This window comes from Scomber japonicus, chromosome 22, assembly GCF_027409825.1.
Source record: "Scomber japonicus isolate fScoJap1 chromosome 22, fScoJap1.pri, whole genome shotgun sequence".
Classification (NCBI taxonomy): Eukaryota; Metazoa; Chordata; class Actinopteri; order Scombriformes; family Scombridae; genus Scomber; species Scomber japonicus.
In genome coordinates, this window is record NC_070599.1 from 24,425,108 (window position 1) to 24,442,299 (window position 17,192).

Below are 17,192 nucleotides of genomic sequence, written 5' to 3' on the forward strand. Positions count from 1 at the left end.
GCTGTGACCCGTCAACGTCCGCAGACACTGAGGAGACAGAACGACTTCCTGTCACATGTCACAGTTTAGCTTGATTTATAAGTCGAGTGTTTTACTGCATTATGAAACACTTTGTGACTTTTATTTTGAAAGGGCGGTATAACTAAAGATGATGATGATGATTATTATTATTAATAACTTTGGGGGGACAGAGCCTTCTCCGCTGCCGCCCCGACACCCAGCCCTACTTAAGGTGGACTGATCTTTTAAGGTGGACCAGCTATTCTTAATGTTAGTGTTGAACTCAGTCGCCTCTAAATAGAAAACAGGACCAAACCTTCAACCCACAGAAGCCAACGGAGCGGAAACACTCAATACATAAATGTAAACAAGGACTCATATGACACACACACACACACACACACACACACACACACACACACACACTCTCACTCGGGTCGCCCCAGGCTGTTGTCAGTGTGTGTGTGTGTTTGTATAACGTATGGTGGACACACCCTGACAGACCGGTTTTGCTGCCTCTCTTCTATACATGCGGTCTATTGTAGGACAGCAGAGAGTCTTTGTGTGTTTGAGGCTCTGAGCGCTCTGCAAATAACACGTGTCCCTGAACGCCTCACCGCTTCGTTATGGAAAAGGTCTGATGTGGTCCTCAATAAGGCGCTGACCTGACATCATTCCCTCCTTTCCTTCCTTCCTCTCTCCCTATTTCTCTCTTTCTTTCCTCTGTCCTTCCTTCCTCCCTCCTTTCCTTCCTTCTTCTTTCTTTCCTTTCCTCCCTCCCTTCCTTCTTTCCTTTCCTTCATTCCCTCCTTTCCTTCCTTCCTCTGTCCCTATTTCTCTTTCTTTCCCCTGTCCTTCCTTCCTCCCTCCTTTCCTTCCTTCTTCTTTCTTTCCTTCCTCCCTCCCTTCTTTCCTTTCCTCCTTTCCTTCATTCCCTCCTTTCCTTCCTTCCTCCCTCCCTACTTTTCTCTTTCTTTCCTCCTTTCCTTCCTTCTTCTTTCTTTCCTTTCCTCCCTTCCTTCCTCCCTCCTTTCCTTCCTTCTTCTTTCTTTCCTTTCCTCCCTTCCTTCCTCCCTCCTTTCCTTCCTTCCTCTCTCCCTATTTCTCTCTTTCTTTCCTCTGTCCTTCTTTCCTACCTTCCTCCTTTCCTTCCTTCCTTCCTTCCTCCTTCCTTTCCTTCCTTCTTCTTATTTGACCTCATCGCTGAACTGCTGCAAACACGACTGTGACTTAAAGCAGCTTTGTTCACCTGCTTTTATTAATTTATGGTTTTATGTGTGTTTTAATGCAGTTTTTATTTAAGTTATGAGTCTCTAACTAAAGCTGAATGTCTGTTATCATGTTAGAGACAATAAAGTTTTCTTGAATCTGTTAAAAAAAAAACCTCACAAAATAGTCTTTTTAAAAAGAAAACCACAGACGAGACTTTTCCTTGTGTTGAGAAGCTTCAATTAACATTTACACACACACACACACACACACACACATTACACTACCAGGGGTTTCCCAGGCAACCACTCTATTGATTTCAGGATGAATGGATTATTTTAGAGAAAGATGTTTTTTTTTCTCAGCAGACCCGAACGATTAGAAACAGGAAACAGATTTTTTTTTTTTAGGATTTTAGGATTAAAGAGTCACCCACACTTCCTGTCTTCACCCACATCCTGTACCAACACAGTCACACCGCTAAGAACACACACACACACACACACACACACACACACACACACACACACACACACACACACACACACACACACACACACACACACACACACACACACACACACACACACACACACTCACACACACTCATACATGACCACTGAGCGTGTCGATCTGGTTTCGGTTGAAACATTCTTCAAGAGGACACACCTGTCCTCTCTCCTCCGTCTAGACCTGCCCAGTAATGTGTGTGTAGGTGTAGGTGTGTGTGTGTGTGTGTGTGTGTGTGTGTGTGCGCTACCTGCAGAAAGTAAAACAAACACACACACACACACACACACACACTGACATCTTGTTGCCTGAGGGGAAGACTGTCTGTAAAATTCAACACGATTTAATTAATAAATTATCTTTGTTGGTAGTGAGTGATGACAGCTTCACTTCACACACACACACACACACACACACACATATATTAACATACACACACTCTCACACACACACACATTAACACACACACACACACACACACACACACATTAACACACACACACACACACACACACACACACATTAACACACATCGTGATATCTGCAGTATCTCCTCTGTTGTCTCTGCAACAGTTTCCAAGGCAAAGTTTTGCCTCTGTTGCCGTGGCAACCACCACTACAACACCTTCAAGGTGAAGCTGCTCTCTTTCTCTTTCTCTGTGTGTGTGTGTGTGTGTTAATGTGTGTGTGTGTGTGTGTGTTAATGTGTGTGTGTGTGTGTGAGGTAAGTGGGACAAATATTGACCCAGTCTGAGGTTTCGACTCGTGACTCGTTTAAACGTGTTAGTGAATAAATAAAGTTTAACGTTAAGCAGATGTTTGAGCTTCCTGTCGGCTGTGATGAGGCGACGTCGTGAAGCTGCTGCAGGTTGGGGGGTTCAGTGTTTAAGCTTCACGACGCTGCTGTGAGCCGCTAACGCCCAGCAGTCGATCAGCAGCCAATCAGCAGCTCGGACCGATCCACAAATCTATTTATTATTTATCAGCAGAAACATCCGAGCTGAACTCTTCTTTATTTATTACTGACACATATTTTATATTCTCTCTGTTTTATTCATTATTCACTTTAATTGAACCAAGACGATGTTAAACGATCACTGTGTGAAGTAATTAAACCATATTTTACTAATTAATAACAGGATTATTATATATATTTTTTATTTTAATGAATAAATTGAATTGATTATTGCCAGTTGGAGCTGGTGTAACCATGGTAACCGGTAAAGGTGTAACTTCAGGCGTAAGTTAAATTATACATGAACGACACAGAGTAAAAAAAACACCTGACACAGCAAAATGTATATATTTTTTTACTTCTAAATAAAATAGTATGAGTTATGTTATTTTTAGGGCTGTCAAACGATTCATTTTTTAATCGCGATTAATCTCAGAGTTTCCATAGTTAATCATGATTAATCGTGTTTTGAATTGCATGTTTAAAATTGCATGTTCCAAAATGGTCCTTTGGTGGAGCTGAGGCTGGCTTGGCTGCACCTGGGTGTTTAGCGTGGAGGTGCTAACTCAAACTCCACGTACTCCGGTGGTAGTTAAACTCCGTTTGACACAGGTTGCATTTTACTTTTGACTTGTCAACTGAAGCGTCTGGAAGTGTTTTAAAGTTAAACAAGCCGTTCAAAAGTCCAGTAGCTCTCTTACTTTCCATCAGCGTGGTAGGTTTACTGCAGGAGGCCACTTCAAAGCATAGCGCTACAGCTAGAGGAGCCGTCTACGGGGGAGTAGAAGGGACAAAAAGGCTTGCAACATTAAAATGTGATTTAAAAATATTAACGCGTTATGGATTGCATTAAGATGCCTCCTAAATGCTCTAAAGTGAGTCTACACTACACGTCTGTTACACTGGATAGAAGACAGAGACCTAAATGTGTTAATGGGAGTCTAATGAAGGACTCAGCTGGTGTCAGAATCACTTTAAAGGGTATTTGGTTTGGTATCATAAATATCTCTGGTTCGAAAAAGGGTTAAAATGTCTGATATTTTAGTTGTTTTGTGGCTCGGAAGTCAGATACTCGCAGGTCAGCTTGAGATATTGTCCTTCCGTCTTCCTTAAATGACTTTATGCAATGACATTAAAACTATTCTATTTTATTCTATTTAACACTAACTTTCGGTATCTGGTGGTTTGGAGACATTTCAGAGCACAGAAAAGAGATCCAGACTCACAAATTAGAAAAGTTGAGAACCACAGGATTCATATTTGACATCCTGGCTGATAAATAAATAATGAATAATAAAAGAAAAGAGCTTCCTGTAGAAACACGATGAGTGAGTCAGTGAGTACGGGAGGAGACGACTTAAATCCCTTGTTTGTCGCTCCGCTGAAGCAGCAAGAAAATCATCATCTACATAATCAATACGTCTGTCTACTCCATACACACACACACACACACACACACACACACACACACACACACACACACACACACACACACACACAGCGACCTACCTTGCCCGTGATGGCCGACCAGACTTTGAGCGTGTTGTCGTCGGAGCCGCTGACGATGAGGTCACCGCTGAACTGGAGACACGTGATCACATGATCGTCGTGACCTTTCAACACCTGAAAAAACAGAAGAAGATAGAAGTCAAGGAAGGAAGGAAGGATGCAAGGGGGGAAGAAGGAAGGAAAGGAGGAAGGAAGGATGCAAGGGGGGAAGAAGGAAGGAATGGAGGATGGAAGAATGCAAGGGGGGAAGAAGGAAGAAGGAAGGAAAGAAGGAAGGATGGAAGGAAGGGGGGGGAAGAAGGAAGAAAGGAAGGAAGGAAGGAAGAAGGAAAGGAGGAATGGAAGGGGGGAAGAAGGAAGGAAAGGAGGAAGGAAGTATGCAAGGGGGGAAGAAGGAAGAAGGAAGGAAAGAAGGAAGGATGGAAGGAAGGGGGGGGAAGAAGGAACAGTCAAAACAGATGGGAGGACGACACGAAGGTTAAATGACTCGTCGATCCTCATTTACATATCAAACACACACACTGGTTAGCTGTGTGTGTGTGTGTGTCTGTGTGTGTGTGTGTGTGTGTGTGTGTGTGTGTGTGTCTGTGTGTGTGTGTGTGTGTGTGTGTGTGTGTACCATGGGCTCCCGGGTGTCCCCCTTCCTCCAGTTGCTCTCTATGCGGTGTTGTCGAATGTAGGCCGACTTCCACGGACTGACCGCGATACCGGGCCTCACACACTTACTGCGACGAGACGACAGACTCTCCGAGATACCTGAAGAGAGGACGAGAGAGAGGAATACAGTCATACCGCCTTAAAAAACCCAAATTAAAAGGGGGGGGGGGCAGATCTAGGACATTTACAGGTCTGTATTTATATGGACGTATACTGCGATGGTAGGAAGGAAAAGAGGGAGGGAGGAAGGAAGGAAGGGAGGAAGGAAGGGAGGGAGAGAGGAAAGGAGGGAGGAAGGGAGGGAGAGAGGAAAGGAGGGAGGAAGGGAGGGAGGAAGGTCCTGACCAATGTCGTGTTATGTGTGAAAAGGCAGAACATGGAAAAGTTCCTGAAGAGTGTAAATCTCATCATAGCGGAGCCGGAAAAGTTATCCGAGTAATTTACCGGGAAGGCTTCGATCTTGAGGCGGGAAATTATGGCGCTTTTCCACTACACAGTTCCAGCACGACTCGACTCGCCTCGGTTCCAGGAACCTTTTCCATTACAAAGAAGTACTCAACGTGGGCGGGGTCGTCATAGCACGGCTCCGCGAAACTGCCGTGACTTCAAAACACATAAACAACGGAGGACATGGAGGCGATGGTGTACTTGCTGCTGTATGTGGCTTTCTGTCACACTTCCTTTCCTTCCTTCCTTCCCTTTCTTCCTTCCTTCCCTCTGTCCTTCCTGTCTTTTTTTCTTTCCTTCCTTCCCTCTTTCCTTTCTTTCCTTCCTTCTTTTCTTCCTTCCTTCCTTCCTTCCTTCCCTCTTTCCTTCCTTCCCTCTTTCCTTCCTTCCCTCTTTCCTTCCTTCCCTCTTTCCTTCCTTCCTTCCTTCCTGTGTCTTACTGTCACACACAAAGCAAGAACATTGAGCCGTATGACTGTAACGCTGTTGCCGGTATTTAAAAATGGCGGGTTTGATTCTTGTGTGGGACGGCTCATGACTCTTCCAGTGACAACTCTTCTGACCAATCGGTGGCCGGCAGTCTGTTGACGTCACATTTAGTAATCGGCTCGGCTCGCTGGGAACCTCAGCAGGGCAGGTTATAAAAAAGTACCAGGTACTATCCCTAGTGGAAACGCAAAAAAACCCGAGTCGAGTCGAGTCATGCTGGAACTGTGTAGTGGAAAAGCGCAATTAGAGGCATGGATTTCCTGGGATATCCTCTTTCACACAGGACGTAATGCAGGAACATTACCGGAACTAACTTCATGTGTATCTACTGTTATCTAACTTATAATGACTTTACTGTTATAGTGCTCTTCTACTTTCATTAACATGGAGCCGGCATGCAGCTACTTGCAGGTTAGCCGCATTCATATTCTCGCCGAGCGCTGCCCGATGTCAACACCGTTCCCGTCGGTATGACAGGAGTGCAACGAAAAATACAAATTAGGCTCATTTGTGAAGCTGGCGAGCCTCCGTTAACGCTGGCTTCATTAGTATGGCTGCGGTGCGGCTCCAACGCTAGGTAGGCTCATTGGTATGGCTGCTGAGTGCTGGCAGTGATTCTCAACTGACTGGCAGGAAGCCCGGAGAGAAAGACACACACACACACACACACACACACACACACACACACACACACACACACACACACACACACACACACACACACACACACACACACACACACACACACACACACACACACACACACACACACGTATACAGCCACTGCATTGCGCTGAATGAAGGAGGAGTGACTGACTGTGTATTCTCTGTATTTGCATGTTACACTCAGGTTAGAAAGCACTATACGTCTGAGTAAAGCTCCTTTCTCTCCATTTGTTTCCTGTTTTTCATATCTTTTTTTTTTCTCTCTCTCCTCGGTGGAAACACTCCCACAGAGTCTGAGCCGAAGGATGAACTCTCACAGTCAGAGCAGAGAAAAATACAGCAGCTTTTTTTTTTTTTTTTTTTTAAAGGATTTCGGGAGAGGATTCATCACAACTTGCCAAAGAAAAATCCCCCCAAAAGAGAAAGAAGAAGAGGAGGAGGAGGAAGAAAGGGAAGGAGTCCTGCACCGTTTTTTTTTTTTGGCTTCTGCAGTTAAAGGATTAAAAGTCTGGAGATGTAAAACAAAATAAATCCTCCCAAAAACACAGCTGAAGACAGGAAATACCCCCAAAAAGACACCATTATCTGCTGTTTTAGGGACAATCTCTAAAAACGACAAACTAGGCTTCCTCATATTTGCAACTCAAATCATCCAAATGCAAAAAAAACTCAAGATTTTTCTGTTTCTCAAATTCCAACATGAGTTCAAACCTTCAACCACACAACATATATCTTACTTGACACTAGGCATGAGCCGGTATGAGATTCTGGTGGTATGATAACTATAAGCTAAAATATCACGGTTTCACGGTATTGCGATTACAGCTCTAAAATGTTACCAAAAGGAAGAAAAATAAAGACAGACATGAAGGATGGAAGGGAGGAAGGAAGGAGGGGATGAAAGGAAGGAGGGAGGGAGGAAGAAAAGGAAGGATGGAAGAAGGAAGGAGGGGAGGAAGAAGGAAGGAAGGAAAGGAGGAAGGAAGGAGAGAGGGACGAAGGACGGCGGGAGGAAGGAAGGAAGGAAGGAAAGAAGAAAGGAAGTTAGGAGGGAGGGGATGAAAGGAGGGAGGGAGGGAAGGAAGGAAGGAGGGAGGGAGGAAGAAAAGGAAGGATGGAAGAAGGAAGGAGGGGAGGAAGAAGGAAGGAAGGAAAGGAGGAAGGAAGGAGAGAGGGACAAAGGAAGGCGGGAGGAAGGAAGGAAGGAAGGAAGGAAAGGAAGGAAGAAGGAAGGAGGGGAGGAAGAAGGAAGGAAGGAAAGGAGGAAGGAAGGAGGGAGGGAAGTTAGGAGGAAGGGAGGAAGAAAAGGAAGGACGGAAGAATGAAGGAAGGAGGGAAGGAAGGATGGAAGGGAGGAAGAAGGAAGGAAAGGAAAGAAGGAAGGGAGGAAGGAAAGGAAGGACCAGCACTTCCTGTCTTTGACCAGACTAAAAACAGCTCATACCTCAGGAACGGTATGACAGACTTTTTCATATCGTGGTATACCTTGTACACGGTTACCATGCCTACTTGACACTAATCTGCTTATTCAGAAAACCCCCCCACACACATTTCAACCTTTTAAATTTGTTCTTCCTGTTCATTTTTATCTTCTTAAATCAAACTTTCTTTCACAACCAACTGCGAGGAAGACTCCTACATTTATTTTGTGTATCTTTTACAAAACAAGAACAGTCACATTTGAATACAGGGTTTAATATTTTAGCCTCATAAAAATATCACAACATCAAATCATTCATAGAAACATTAATAAAGACCTTAATTCAGTTTCCTCAGTGGTGCCGTCCTGTTTCTGACCCATAAAGATCAGTTAGAAAACAATGAACTTGGAGCTAGTAAGACCGATATCAGTCAGCCGATATCGGTCTTAAAGAGACAGGAGCTAAACCGGCTTGTTAATAAACAGAGGCTGAAGTGAGCGGCTGCATAAAGGACCAGTAGAAGATAAATAAGGAGTTTTTAAGTGGAAATCATGCAAAGATATTCTAGTAGAGACTCAGAATATTAATATAGAGCTGGAGGAGATGAGTCCTTTAATTAAACATAGAAAGATAAAAGAAGCTTTAAAAAAAGGAGACAATGTAAGAAACTAGACGAGACACCAGTAAAACCAGGCGGGGAGTTCCGGTCCTCTGAAATTAGTCCAACGTGGAAGTAATTTAGAGCTGCATTCTATCAAAAGGCCACCAGGGGGCGACCGTCTCTATACAAGTCAATGGAGAATTCACCAACTTCTCACTTGATTTCTAATCTCAGTAAACGTTTTCAAAATGTGTTTATGGTCTCAATCGCTAGTTTAAAGCCTTCTTCAATGCAGTATGATGTTCATTTGGGACATTTTGGCCTCCCTGATTTTATATGTGACGATAAAGCAGGGTATGCATTAGGGCGTGGCTACGTCCTGATTGACAGGTTGATTGACCAATGTCCTCGAGATCCAGCCCTCGCAACCATAGCAACCTCCCCGCTCCGCCCATGGCCCCGCCTCATGCCCATATAAGTAGAATCCGTGTTTTTATTTTTCCCAGCATGCACCTGAAATTTACAAGATGGCGCTGCCTAGATTAGAAACTATTGGCTTCCGAGCAGCAGTCCACAAACCAATGGGTGACGTCACGGATGTTACGTCCATTTCTTTTATACAGTCTATGGGTAAAACCAACATGGTCTGTGTCTTTCCTGCAGTTGTTAGTTGTTTTTGTGGTCTGTGTTTAGTTTACCTTCCTCGCGGCACTTCTCCCTCCACAGCAGGTTGTCCTCGGCCAGGATCCTCCAGTAGCGGCAGGTCTGAGCCGCCTGCAGCAGGTCGTCAGGAGCCAGGAAGGTCAGCACGTAGAGCGCCAGCTGCAAGCACAGATGTTCATGATGTCACCCTCAAATCCACATCTGCTCCGTCCGCACTTTACACGGAGGCTGATTATGGACGTGTGTGTGTGTTTAGTGTATGTTTTGTGTGTGTGTGTGTGTGTGTGTGTGTGTGTGTGTGTGTGTGTGTGTTTAGTGTGTGTTTTGTGTGTGTGTTACCTCTTTGGGCAGCAGCGATATGAAGTCTCTCTGAAACTGGGGCTCGATGACCTGCATCATGTGCTTCACCTGACTCGTCTCACACCTGTCGATCAGCTCGTCCAGAGCCAGGAGCCTCTCGGGGCCGCTCCACGCCTGTCAGAGGAGACTGAACTTTACATTTCTGTTTCTGTGTGTGTGTGTGTGTGTGTGTGTGTGTGAGTGTGTGTGTGTGTGTGTTAGAAATTGTGTGTTTTAAAGGTGTTTCTGAAACTGTTTTAACTTCCTCCTCGGGCAGCAAAAGAGATCCACGTCTTTCCATTTGAATCTGAGTGTGTGTATGTGTGTGTGTGTGTGTGTGTGTGTGTGTGTGTGTGTGTGTGTTTGTGTGTGTTTGAGTGTGTGTGTGTGTGTGTGTGTGTGTTTACTTGTATACTTGTATGTTTTTTATTAGTTATATAAGAGCAGCTGGGAGGCAGCGCCGCTCTTACTGGCTTTGTGTTTACGTGCAGTGAGCGGAAAACACACACACACACACACACACACACACACACACACACACACAGAGACACACAGACTACCCAAAATGCAACACAGCAGCATTTTATCAAGCTGCAGGACAGTAGCCTCTCTCTGTGTGTGTGTGTGTGTGTGTGTGTGTGTGTGTGTGTACTATCACTATTATCTTGCTATGGAATCTTAACTGAGTGTTTGAACTACTATAAATAAACGTGATTTATGATGTGGGATAATTAGCAAACAAACACAGTAATTAACTCCCCCCCTTCCTTAGTTACTGTTGCTATGCCTGTCAAGTTTCCTGTATCCAGTTTACGACTTTGACTTTGGCAGATTTACGACTTTTAAATAACAACAATTAAATATCAAACAGAAGTAAAAACCCTTCCTATCATTTTACTGACTGTATTTTTTCGTCTCTTTTTTTAATATTTTCAATTCTATATTTTATCTCTACTTTTATATTTTTTACTGTTTTATGATGTTTTTATAATCGTTAATTGCTTGTTGTACTTTTATCAGAATTAATTTTGCAATTTTTCAATATTTTACTTGATTTTATTGAAAGCTCTTTTGAAACTGAAGCTATATAAATAAAGTTACGATATATAAATAAAGTAGCGTCATTGTTGGTGTGTGTTAGCTTTAGCATCGTAGCATAAGCAGGACGTTTGTGTTGTGTTTCATGCCGACCTGGAAGATGTGCAGCCAGTCCTGCAGGCCGGACGGAGGCGGGCCGGAGGTGACGCGCCGCCGCTGAGACGAATGACCATTGGCCAGCCGCAGGTCGCCGAATGTGGTGGGAGTGGCCTGAACCAGAGCGGACGGACTGAAGAGAGGAAGAAAACATAGAAAACATTATCCAACAAGTTCAAGTGCAGTCCAAAAATAACTAATTACAAATATATATTATAATATATCGGGAAGAAATTGTTCTAGCGGTTAAAATACAGCCAGGAGAGTCAAATAAAGCCATTTTTACATTTATTTTAGCCTAGCCCAGGGGTGTCAAACATGCGGCCCGTGGGCCAGATACGGCCCGCCAAGGGGTGCAATCCGGCCCACTTTCCTATCTGTGTGCTTTTCCTTCCTTCCTTTCTTCCTTCTGTCCTTCCTTCCTTCCTTCCTTCTGTCCTTCCTTCCATCTATCTTTCCTTCCTTTCTCCCTTCCTTCCTTCTGTCTGTCCTTCCTTCACTATCTGTCTTTCCTACCTTTCTTCCTTCCTTCCTTTTTCCCTGTTTTTCCTTCCTTCCCTTCTTATTTCCTTCCTTCCTTCTTTCCTTCCATCTCTTTAACTTTCTGGCCCACATGAGATCAAATCGTTCTGTATGTGGCCCTTGATTGAAAATGAGTTTGACAGCCCTAATGTAAAGACTTCAGCAGGTCTCTTAGACTGACCTGAGGTATCCGTTTCCTTTGCAGTGCTTCTTCCCTGAAGGGAACGGCCGGCCGTCTGGACCATGATCCAACTTCCTCTTCATCTGGTGGAAAAGAGAAAGAAAGAAAGACGGACAGAAACACACAAAAAAAAAAACAGTCACGTCATGCAAGCGTTCGAGGTTTATGGCTCAACGTCACCAGAGCAGGTCTGGTGTTGTTGGGCTCGTTCACGGCTGTTTCCCAGATGTTTAAATCAACCGGAGCAGCTGGTGCTTTTTTTGTTTGTGCTGGATTGATAATGAAAGAAAGGAAAGTGTCTTCCGGTGATGGAAGAGAGGCAACATGTGTGGATGCTGACGGACGCAGGTGTGAGCAATAACAAGCCTTACATCAGAGTGTTGTTGGTCGTATCTCGTAGCGATGAACCTACAGAGGATTATCAGCTCCCCTCGGCCTCACGGAGCTTCATCATCGAGTTTCAGCTTATTGTTTTAAACCAGAGGTGTCAAACTCATTTTCATTCAAGGGCCACATACAGACCAATTTGATCCCATGTGGGCCGGATCATTAAAAAGATGGAAGGACAGAAGGAAAAGAAGAAGGAGGAGAAGGAAGAGAATACAGGAAGGAAGGATGGAAGGAAGGAAGGAAGAAAGTGAGAAAGGACAGATGGAAGGAAGAGAAGAGAAGACAAGAAGGAAGGAAGGAAGGAAGGAAGAGGAAGGAAGTAAGTGAGAAAGGACAGATGGAAGGAAGAGAAGAGAAGACAAGAAGGAAGAAAGGAAGGAAGGGAGGGAAGACAGATGGAAGGAAAGAAGGAAGGAAGAAAAAGAAGGAAGGAAGGAAGGAAAAGAAGGAAGGAAGGGAAGACAGATGGAAGGAAAGAAGGAAGGAAGGAAGGAAAAGAAGACAGAGAGGAAGAAAGGGAGGAAGGACACACAGAAGGAAGGAAAAGACGAAAAAGGAAACTGGGCCAGATTGGACCTCTCGGCGGGCCACTTCTGGCCCACGGGCCGCATGTTTGACACCCCTGGTTTAAACTGTCCTCTGCATCAGGCAGCAGCTTTCAGAGACGTGAAACTTCTCTAACTAGTGAAATAACCAAAGTCAGCAGCTAGTCGCCTCTTTGTTGAGTTTTAACTTCCTTATTCTTCCACTTCTACTCATCTTTGCAAATTATCGTCATTGGCGTCATTAAAATGGAATTAAACCAAAATTTGAGTCTAAAAAGCAGAAATTATGAATTATTTGAACTAATTATTTCCACTCTTGGTTCAATTTTGACTGTTAATAAAGCATAAAGTATAAATTATCAACCAATTCTGTGTTAAACCCTTTTTTAGCTAACTTCATTACAACTTATTACCACAGATTTTACACATACTTATGGAAATTACAGCCTCATTTAAATGAAACTATGCCTCATTTTTGAGTTAAAAAAGGCTGAAATGATGAATTATTTGAATTGACTGAAACATCAGAGGAAAATATGTTGATTGATTATCACAAACTGGTCAAAGCTTCATCGGGATACAGTTTAGAAACCTGGTTCAAAACTGACCCGATCTGGTTTGACTGTTTAATAATGAAGCATAAAGTACGAAACATCAACCAATTCAATGAAAGTAGTGACGGTTATAGTTGTAAATAATGTAGTAGGGAAACATCCATGTGGTTTTCAGGCAATAAGATGAAAATAAATCAATAATTCTGATCTTAAAACATTTAAAAAATTGTTGGTTTGTGTCTCATACTGATGAACCTACAGAGATGATCAGCTCCTCTCAGCTTTACAGAGCTTTATAGTTGAGTTTCAGCTCATTGTTTAACTGCTCTGGTTCACTCTCAGAGCTCTCATAGCGTGGTTTTCAGAGTAAAAGCTGTAAAAAGCCGCTGAACTCTACCTGCTAACAGACACAGTTAGCAGGTAGACTAGCTGGTGAACATAGTGGAGCATTTAGATATTTCCCTCAGGAGCTGGTGGAGAGTAAAAACAGAGCTAAAAGAGAGTGAAAATTGGAATCCTAATGAATGATAATATTGATCAGTAACTGCTGGATGTGGAAATAAGTTCAATATATCGACTTTAAAAGCTGAGTTGTGTTCACTGCTTGTTTCTAATCTGCTTTATGAAGATATTTAACCCTTACAGACTGTTCATATTCGGGGCATTTCAGAGTATCCCTTCATAATTAGTCCTTATTCATCCTTAATGAAGCTTTCACAGAGCAGAGATGAGTGTATTCTTTAATTTTTGAGTCAAACACAAGAGGAAATGTACAAAAACATCTTTAGAAAGTAGAAATATTTCCATTTTTCATATATTTTGAGTCAAGTGATGAAAACTAATCAAATTTATGGCTAAAAGAAACATTTATTTCTTATTCTCTCAAATGTAAAAACGGGTCAAATTAGACCCTGAACAGCATGTAAGGGGTTAAAATGTGAGTAAGTTTATATGATGGTGGATTAAAGCTGGATTTTTATATTAACCCTCCTGTTGTCCTCGAGTCATGGAAGGAAGGAAGGGAGGAAGAAGGAAGGAAAGGAGGGAGGGAGGAAGGAAGACAGAAGGAAAAGAGGAAAGAAGGGAGGAAGAAGAAGGAACAGAGGAAGGAAGGGAGGAAGAAGAAGGAAAGGAGGGAGGAAGGGAGGAAGAAAGAAGGAAAAGAGGAAGGAAGGGAGGAAGAAGAAGGAAACGAGGAAGGAAGGGAGGAAGAAGAAGAGAGGAAGGAAAGGAAAGAAATGAAGGGAGGAAGGAAAAGAAAGGAAAGGAAAGGAAGGACGGAGGAAAGAAGGAAGGAAGGAAAGTAGGAGTGAGGGAGGAAACAAGGAAAGAGGGAGGGAGGGAGAAAGGAAAAGAGGAAGGGAGGAAGGTGGGGGAGGAAAGAAAGAGAGAAGGAAGGAGGCAGGGAGGGAGGAAAGGAAGGAAGGGAGGAAGGAAAGGAAGGAAGGGGGAAGGAGGAAGGAAAGAAGGAAGGGAGGAAAGAAGGAACCCGGGAGGACGACAGGAGGGTTAATATGAGTATTTAATAACATTCATACAGCCCCCCCCTCCCCTCTTTTATTATCTTAACTACAGCAACACTGAAAACACCTACGCTGTTAAAGTAACACAAACGCAACACAACTCAGAGGTCTGAATCAGCCTTTCTCTCTCTTTTCTCTCTCTCTTTCTTTCTATGTGTGTGTCTCGCAGTGAATGAACGCAGGAATGCAGAAAATCGGAGGAATGTCGCCGGTGCAGCGCTGGTCTAAAATAGAGCAGCACGCGCTAACAGACTGCTGCTGCTACACACACACACACACACACACACACACACACACAGACACAGGAGGCTGGTGATGTACTGGGAAGCATGTGTGTATGTCCTTCCTCCTCCTCCTCCTCCTCCTCCTCCTCCTCTCTGCATCTTTCTATGAATTGCAGCTTTTTTATCCAACTGCAGTGTCATAACTCTGTGTCACTATATAAAATTTAATAAAAAAACAGAAGAAGAAGAAGAAGGAGAAGATCGTCGGCAAAGAAAGAATTTTAACCCGAAAAACCTCACCAAAAAAAAAAAAACCCTTTCCCTCCTTTCCTCCCCTCTTTTCTACTCGTACAATAATCACAAGCTGTGATTTTCAGCTCTGAGCTCCGAGCCTAAACTCATAATCTGCTTTTCATTTTCTGACTTTTTTTTTCTTCTTTCTCTTCTCTAAATGTCGCTGGCTTTTAATAACAGATGTCGCGTCTGTGTGGAATTCATTAAAGCCCCCCGAAAAAGAGGAAAAACAAAAAAAAAAGAAAGAGGAAAAACAAAAAAAAGAGGAAAACTTCACTTGTAGAGTCCAGAGGTAGAACATCAAGCAGGGCTTATTTTCACTGTATTTCACATTTCAGAGGAAAAATCTCTATAAATAAGTTTATAATTACCCTTTAATGACTTATATCCTTCCTTTCTATCTTCTTTTTTTCCTTCCTTCTTTCCTTATATCTGTCCTTCCTTCCTTCCGTCTTTCAAGTCCTCTTTCTTCCTTTCTTCCTTCCTGTCTTCTTTTTCTTCCTTCCTGTCTTTCATTCCTGTCTTCTCTTCCTTCTCCTCCTTCTTTTCCTACCCTTCCTTCCTTTCTGTCTTCTTTTTCTTCCTTCCTTCTTTCAAGTCTTCTCTTTCTTTCTTCCTTCCTTCCTTCCTTCCTTCCTTCCTTTTCCTTTTAATGACCCAGCCCACCTGAGATTAAATTAGGCAGTATGTGGCCCTAGGAATGGACAGAGGGAAGTAAACAAAGAAGGAACGAAGTAAGAAAGGGAGGAAGGACGGAAGGAAGGAAAAGAAGACAAGAAGGAAAGTGCGCTGGATTGGACACCTTGGCGGGCCGGTTCTGGCCCACGGGCCTCATGTTTGACACCCCTAATCTATAATACATTTACATACTATGTACATTTCTAATCTAGTTTAATCCTCCGTATAGATGATTACGCAATAGATGGAACATTTACAGTGATCTTAGTATTCATCTGTAATCCATAATCTGTTATTTTAACCCTTTATAGGACACTCATTGAAAGGAAGGGAGGAAGGAAGGAAAGAAGGAAGGATGAAAGGAAGGAAGGAAGGGAAGGAAGGACGGAGGAAGGAAAGGAAGGAAGGACGGAGGAAAGAAGGAAGGAAGGAAGGTAGGGGGGAGGAAATAAGGAGAGAAGGAGGGAGGGAGGAAAGAAAGGACGGAGGAAGGAAAGAAGGAAGGGAGGAGAGAAGGAGGGAGGGAGGAAGAACAGATGGAAGGAAGGAAAGGAAGGGAGGACGGAGGAAATAAGGAACGAGGGAGGGAGAAAGGAAAAGAGGAAGGGAAGAAAGAAGGCAGGGAGGAAGGAAAGGAAGGAAAGAAGGAAGGAAGGAAGGAAGGATATTTTGGGATATCCAAAACACAATAAGTTTTTTAGTTTTACTTTTCATCGATTTTTTATATATTTGAGCTCAAAAACACAGTTAAGAGCAGCTGGTTTGTGTTGGTTTCACACTGTGGGGGAAGCTAAAATATCAATTTCTTTGGTTCTTTGGTTTTAATCATGTAGTTTGAGGCTATTTAATAAAATATACAAAGTTTTCTTAGTTTTTCATTGATTTTTTTCACACTAGACCTCAAAAGGAATCAGTTTACAGCAGCTCCACTTTGAATTATTCCTTTTGTATTTGAGTTTTGTTTCATTTCAGTTTCATTTTTATTGGTTTTATACACAATGTTTGACTCCAGAGACGGCAGCTGTTCCTGTGTAGCACCAAGCATTGGGTAATACTACTGCTAAATAATAAAGAGTTTGGTCTGATTTTAGCTTTTATAAACTTTATTTGGCTCCATAACTCAGAAGTTCACAGTGTAAAAGAAGCAAATATGTTAAATTTCTCAAAGTTATAAAGATGATCAAGCAGTGGACAGTCGGTTTGGTCATAATTAGAAGTACTTAACATTGATGTTTGCTATTTAATTTTTATTTAATCACCATGTTTGTTCCCAAAAATGTAGTTTACAGCAGCATGCCTGTGTATTATACCTCAGTTTTTACAGTGTAGAGAACCAAAAATGTCCTTTTCCTGAAGCTTTAAAGACAATAAATCATTATATTTTAATGTTTTGTGAGATTTTGATTGAATTTAATTGATTTATGCTGCTTTACTCACATGTATGAAGCATTTTAGACTCAACATGATGCAGTTTTCAGCAGTTTAGCGATGATTCAAACCCTTAACTCAAGCATTTACTGCCACCTACACACTACTACACACTACTACACACTGCTACACACTACTACACACTGCTACACACTGCTGGAGCTGATCAATAATCAATAATCAATAATCCAAT

The 17,192-nt window shown here is 42.8% G+C and overlaps 1 pseudogene; it reads right to left on the bottom strand.

Annotated features, from left to right (window-relative positions):
* Positions 1–11,467, bottom strand: part of LOC128384075 (F-box/WD repeat-containing protein 7-like) — an 18,189-nt pseudogene extending 6,722 nt beyond the window's left edge.
* Positions 11,468–17,192: the final 5,725 nt, after the last annotated feature.